We start from the raw sequence: 5,636 nt of genomic DNA, 5'->3' as shown, positions 1-5,636 counted from the left end.
TCCCCGGGCTGGGCGGGCACCGAGGCAGCCCCGCCCCGGCCGAGGGACCGGCCCGGCACCGGGGGAGGGAGCGGGGAGAGGGCCCGGGGTGCAGCCGGGGCAGGAGCTGGGGTTGGGTCCGGGGCTGGATCCGGGGGACAGGAGCCGGGATCGGGCCCGGCGTGGATCCCAGGGACGGAGCCGGGATCGGGCCCGGCGTGGATCCCGAGGGACGGGAGCCGGGATCGGGCCCGGCGTGGATCCCGAGGGACGGGAGCCGGGATCGGGCCCGGCGTGGATCCCAAGGGACGGGAGCCGGGATCGTGCTGCCTGCACCAAACGGGCGGGTTCAGCCCCAAAGCGGGCCGGCTGCCGCCGCGGGGCCGGGGCAGTGACAGCCCGTGACTTGTGTTGGGATGGGAAGGAGCCTCTGGCTGTCCTCCTTTGGAGGCAAACCAGCTAGTCCAACAAATCACCTTTGTAAAGAAGGAAGCCCCGATATCTCAGCTGCACTGCCCCGTCCGGGGTCACGGGCATGGGAAGGGGTTCTGCGGGGACAGGGACCCGTCCCAGCCGGGGACCCCCGCAGCCCCTCCCCTGTTCCTGGTGCTCCTCAGGGCGGTGTCTGTGCCTTACAGCCGGACACTGCAGGACAAGGGCAATTCCTGTCAGATCATCCGGGCACAGGTTATATCAGTTACACGGCACTGGAACTCCAGGAACCGGGAGCTTCCCAGCCTGTGGGATGGCACAGGCACATCCTGCCGTCACTAATCTGTGCTCCGAAGGGTCCTAGCTCTCCCCCGTGATCACAGGGAACTCCTCCTAAACTTCGAGTCCAGCTTTACATGGCAAAGTGGCCTAAAATAGAAACCACGCCATGCCGTGTGTCATGTGGCTGATTAGGGATGGGCTGGAAGGAGGTCCCGGCTCCCAATTCCCCGATCCTCGCGGATTCCGGGCAGCCGGGGCTGTGCCTCCCCGCTGTCCCGCGGTGTGTGCTGGCACCGGGGTGCCCGTGAGCCCGCGGGGGGAGCAGGGAGGGGGCTGCACACCGCGAGGGGTCCCTCAGCCCTGCCCCGGCCCCGTGTGCGAGTCCCACGGACAGCGCTCTGTTCCCTTCGCACCCGCTCGGGTGTCACCGATTCGCACTGCAAATGTCACAACGGGCCGTCTGGAACTTGCCATCTCCCCACTTCTGCTGCATCAGTAATTTTTATATGAAATATTCATTATTTCTCGAACATCGCTGCACCACTCAGGCCCCGGGACGGGAGCCCCGGCTGTGCGGAACAACCTGCCGGGACCAGCCCCCAGCGATGCTGTCGATCCAAGCTTTGCTCCGACTGCTTTGTGGAGGATAACGCTTGGAAACTGAAACATGATTCCCTTGCAGAGGCATCTGTTTGTCTCCCCTCCTGTGCCAGCCCTCCTCAGAGCAGTCCTGGTGCGATGCCAAGTGACTCAGTGGGCTTCGAATGTGTCATCGAGCTGTTTTGAGTCACTACTCCTCTTTTTGGGGTGTTTTTTATTACCTTACCAACTGCATAATCCCTATTTGATTTCCTGAAGCACCGTGAACTACTGGAGCCTCTGCCCAAAATATTGGGGATATTAATTCCTCATGTATAACCGAGTTAGGTAATTATAGGTAGACACATTATTTGTACAAATTTATCTGGCAAACAAAAAGTGCATCTGCTCAGCGTGTCAGAGACCTTTAACACTTCATGACAGCAGAAGTTAAATCTGAAATCTTAACAAAATCACGATTTTCTGATCCCAGTGTGCAGGGAAACTGCCAGCCTGCCTGCCCAGATAAGGCAAAGCATTAAAATCTGCACACTGGCTGCTGGCTCTGCTGAAAATCACTCCTTCAAGGTTTGATCCAGAGCCATCTGAAGTTACAGGGCAAGCAGGCATCGGATCAGATGCGAAGGGGAGAACTTATCCAGAAAAAAAACGAAAAAAAAAAGCTTTTGGAAAGGAGCTTTTATTGAAAGGAACCTTCTCCGGTGTGATTCATGGACAGGAGGAAGCTGCTCAGCACGGGATGTAACGGTGGGGGAGATCAGATGTCACCAGCCGAGGCCTGGGACGAGTGCCCTGGTTCTGTGGCAGCTCCACAGGGCTCCCCACTCCCAGACTGATAAGGCACAAAAGCAGCTTTTCCTTTTCAAGCAGCAACATAAAGCACCAAGAAGAGGAGTGAAACAGTGGGGTGACCCCAGGAATGTGCTGCTGGAGGTCACACTGATGTGTTTTCCTTGCCAGGCTGCCACGAGCGCTGCAATCCAGCATCCTGCATCCCCAACAGCACCGAGGCTTCCACAGCTCCTGCCTTTGCTCAGATTCTGCCCCAATGTCCCAAATGAGAGCGTGGGGTTGGATGGAGTATCTGCTTTGCTTCTGGGCAGTCACAAAGAGCTGTTTTCCTACTCCCACAGGAGCCCTGGTGGTTTCCAGGCTGAGGGACATTCCTTGCCACACACAAACCAGGGGAGGGACCCCTGCTGTCCCCTCTCCTGCTGCTCCAAAGGACATCACAGAGGGTTCAACACTCCTCACTCACGGGTCTGAGGGTGATGGGAACCCCGAAGGACCATCACTTCAGGGTGAAGTGAATAGAATAGAGTAAAATAGAGCAAAATGAAAGAGCTTTGAAATGGCCCGAGGAAAATGTCAGTGTTATCTAAAAGACTAAAAAAGACAGAACCATAGTACTAAATTGCAAAGTTGTAGAAATTGGCCATTAAGTGTTCAAAGCAGCTGAAATGCAATTACAGTAATAGCAATGAATCAGGAAAGCCTTGGGCTTTGCAATATTTCAATCCAGCTCTACTTTTTCTCTTTTTTTCCCCATTTTATCTTAATGATATACATTAGCTTATCAAGGACTAATGGAAGTTACAAACCTTGGAATCATAGAATGACAGAATCATTTAGGTTGGAAAAGACCTCCAAGTTTGACTGATCATCACCTTGTCAACCAGACCATGGCACTAAGCACAACATCCTGTTGTTTCTTGAACACCTCCAGGGATGGGGACTCCACCCCTGCCCTGGGCAGCTGTGCCAGGGCTGGACAGCCTTTCCATGAAGGAATTATCCCTGATATCCAACCTGCCCCTCCCCTGGCACAGCTGGAGGCCGTTCCCTCTGCTCCTGTCCCTGTTCCCTGGGAGCAGAGCCCGATCTTCCCGGCTTCCCTCTCCTGTCAGGGAGTTGCAGAGCCAGAAGGTTCCCCCTGAGCCTCCTTTTCTCCAGGCTGAGCCCCCCCAGCTCCCTCAGCCGCTCCTGCTGCTCCAGCCCCTTCCCAGCTCCATTCCCTTCCCTGCACACGCTCCAGCCCCTCAGTGTCTCTCCTGTCTGAAGGGCCCAGAAGTGCCCCCAGGGCTAGAGGTGCCCCAGCAGTGCCAGCACAAGGTAACAATCACACTTTCCACAGCCATAAAGACTGAGGTGTCAGCGTTAAACTATTGACCTGATGGATCCTACAATAATTTATTAACTATTTTTTGAATTTCCCATCATTCTCCAATTAACCCCTTCTAAGTCTATTTTCATCATGAAGTCTCATCGTAGAGTATTTCTTATTTCGGTCACTAATGAAAGCCACCAGAGATGGCTCAAGGTACTCCTCAGTTGACTCCCTGTGTGGCACTGGGGCTGTGCCAGGAGACTGCAGGTACAACCTGGGCAGGGGAACTGAGGAGTTGCTCAACTGTGGAGAGTTTAATGATGCAAGTTCCCGTGGGTGGGAACTCCCAGCACAGCCCTGAGCCAGTTACCAGCCTATGTCTACAGGAAAGAATTAGCACTGAAAGATATTCCGTTCGAATAATATCGTCTTCTAACGACACTTGAAGCAGATCTTCTGATCCGACAGCTGCCTGGCCTCTCTCTGCCTGCTGTTTCTCTAATTATCCAACCTCAGCAGGAAGGTTCTTAAGTGCTTATTAAGAAAAATAGATATGCTTTATTATGAAAAGCATTTTTTTCAGGTAGCTTTGTTGCAGCAGCACAGCACATGATCCAGGTTAAAGTTGTGTCAGTTGGCTTTTCCAAAGAAAAGGCAGGTTCAGCACATAATGCTTTCAACCTGTTATGTATTTTTAGCTCACGGGGTAAAAAATATCATGGGATGATTTGAGTGGGAAGGGACCTTAAAGCTCATCCCATTCCATCTTCTGCCATGGGCGGGGACACCTCCCACTAGCCCAGGTTGCTCCAAGCCCCATCCAAACCAGCCTTGGACACTTCCAAGGATCCAGGGGCAGCCACAGCTTCTCTGGGCAACCTGTGCCAGGACCTGCCCACCCTCACAGCCAACAATTCCTTCCCAATCTCCCATCTATCCCTGCCCTCTGGCAGTGGGAAGCCATTCCCTGTGTCCTGTCCCTCCATCCCTTGTCCCCAGTTCCTCTCCAGCTCTCCTGGAGCCTTTTTAGGCCCTGCAAGGGGCTCTCAAGTCCCTCTGGAGCCTTCTCTTCTCCAGGTGAACCCCCCCAGCTGTCCCAGCCTGGCTCCAGATGGGGAAATTATGAGTCCAACATGAATTCATATTCATCTAATAATTATCTCCTCTGGGTTATTAGCTTTTTTTAAGAAAACAATAGAAGCATCCACAAACCAAGACTTCCAGACACCCTTCCCACACTGCACTGAATACTGATGGCTTCAGCTTTTGCTTCCAGGTATAGAAATTCCTTGCACAAACAAGGTGTCATCCATCACCCACAGGGCAATGAACACGAGCAGCACTGTTATGTCCAATACAAATTCAGGAATGCAGAGCCCTCCTGCCTTTCCCAGCTGGACATAGTCTGGCTCTGGCTGATCCAGACAGAGCTGGGCTGACACATCCTTGCGGAGCCAGGCTCAGCCATCTGTGCTCCTACCTGCAACCACTGTCCCCAAAGCCATTTGCATATTTGCTCTTCCACTGAACTCGAAGTTCTGAGTCCCCCAAATCTTCGTTGTTTGGGTAGTCCTGTGATAATCACCTTGATGTGCAGCCGAGGCAGCTTCCCTGCTGCTTCCCCTCAGCGCCGCGTCACTAATGACACGTTTTGCTTTAAAACGGGGTTATTACCAGACAAAAAAAATCCTAAAATGAGACTGTTGCAAAATGTTCCGACCAAAATGATATGTATGTAATAAAAATCTCATTATTTTCAAATTATTCATCTACTTGGCAAGGGAATGAGTCAGAGCATCTGTTTTGGGGCCCCGTCAGGAGGACTGGCAGTGGGCGGCTCTCACCTGCCACATTTGAATCAGGGGTGTTCTGACCCCCATGTCACCTCCCCCATTTGGATGGAATGAGCAGTGAGGTAGCAACTTGTTTGATGGGAGCAGGAGGAATGGAAGTACCCCCAAGACAAGGAATGCCACGTAAATACAGTGGCCAGGGATGGGGCTGAACATTCTGCTCAGGAATTCTTAAAAAAACTGGGGGAGTAAAATGAGTAAAACCTCTAAGTAGGGTAAAAGATGAGAAAACAAACAAGATAGGAGAGAAAGGATGAAGGGAGCTGCTTTTGGGTAGCAAACTGGGCAAAGGAGGCAGTTTGGAGTCCTGAGAAAGCAAACTGCCCTGTGTCCCATGACCTGACTGTTCTCACTGGATCAGGACTTGGTGTGCTGGTTGTTTT

General features: G+C 52.9%; 1 protein-coding gene across 1 annotated transcript in view; it reads left to right on the top strand.

The window, feature by feature from the left end:
* Nucleotides 1–5,636, top strand: part of MTMR3 (myotubularin related protein 3) — a 137,071-nt gene that overhangs the window by 51,406 nt on the left and 80,029 nt on the right. The window lies entirely within an intron of this gene.

This window comes from Myiozetetes cayanensis, unplaced genomic scaffold (genome assembly GCF_022539395.1).
Source record: "Myiozetetes cayanensis isolate MyiCay16 unplaced genomic scaffold, myiCay2020 scf21, whole genome shotgun sequence".
Taxonomy (NCBI): Eukaryota; Metazoa; Chordata; class Aves; order Passeriformes; family Tyrannidae; genus Myiozetetes; species Myiozetetes cayanensis.
Note: the sequence above shows the minus strand (reverse complement) of the source record. Positions and strands in the feature narration are given on the sequence as shown.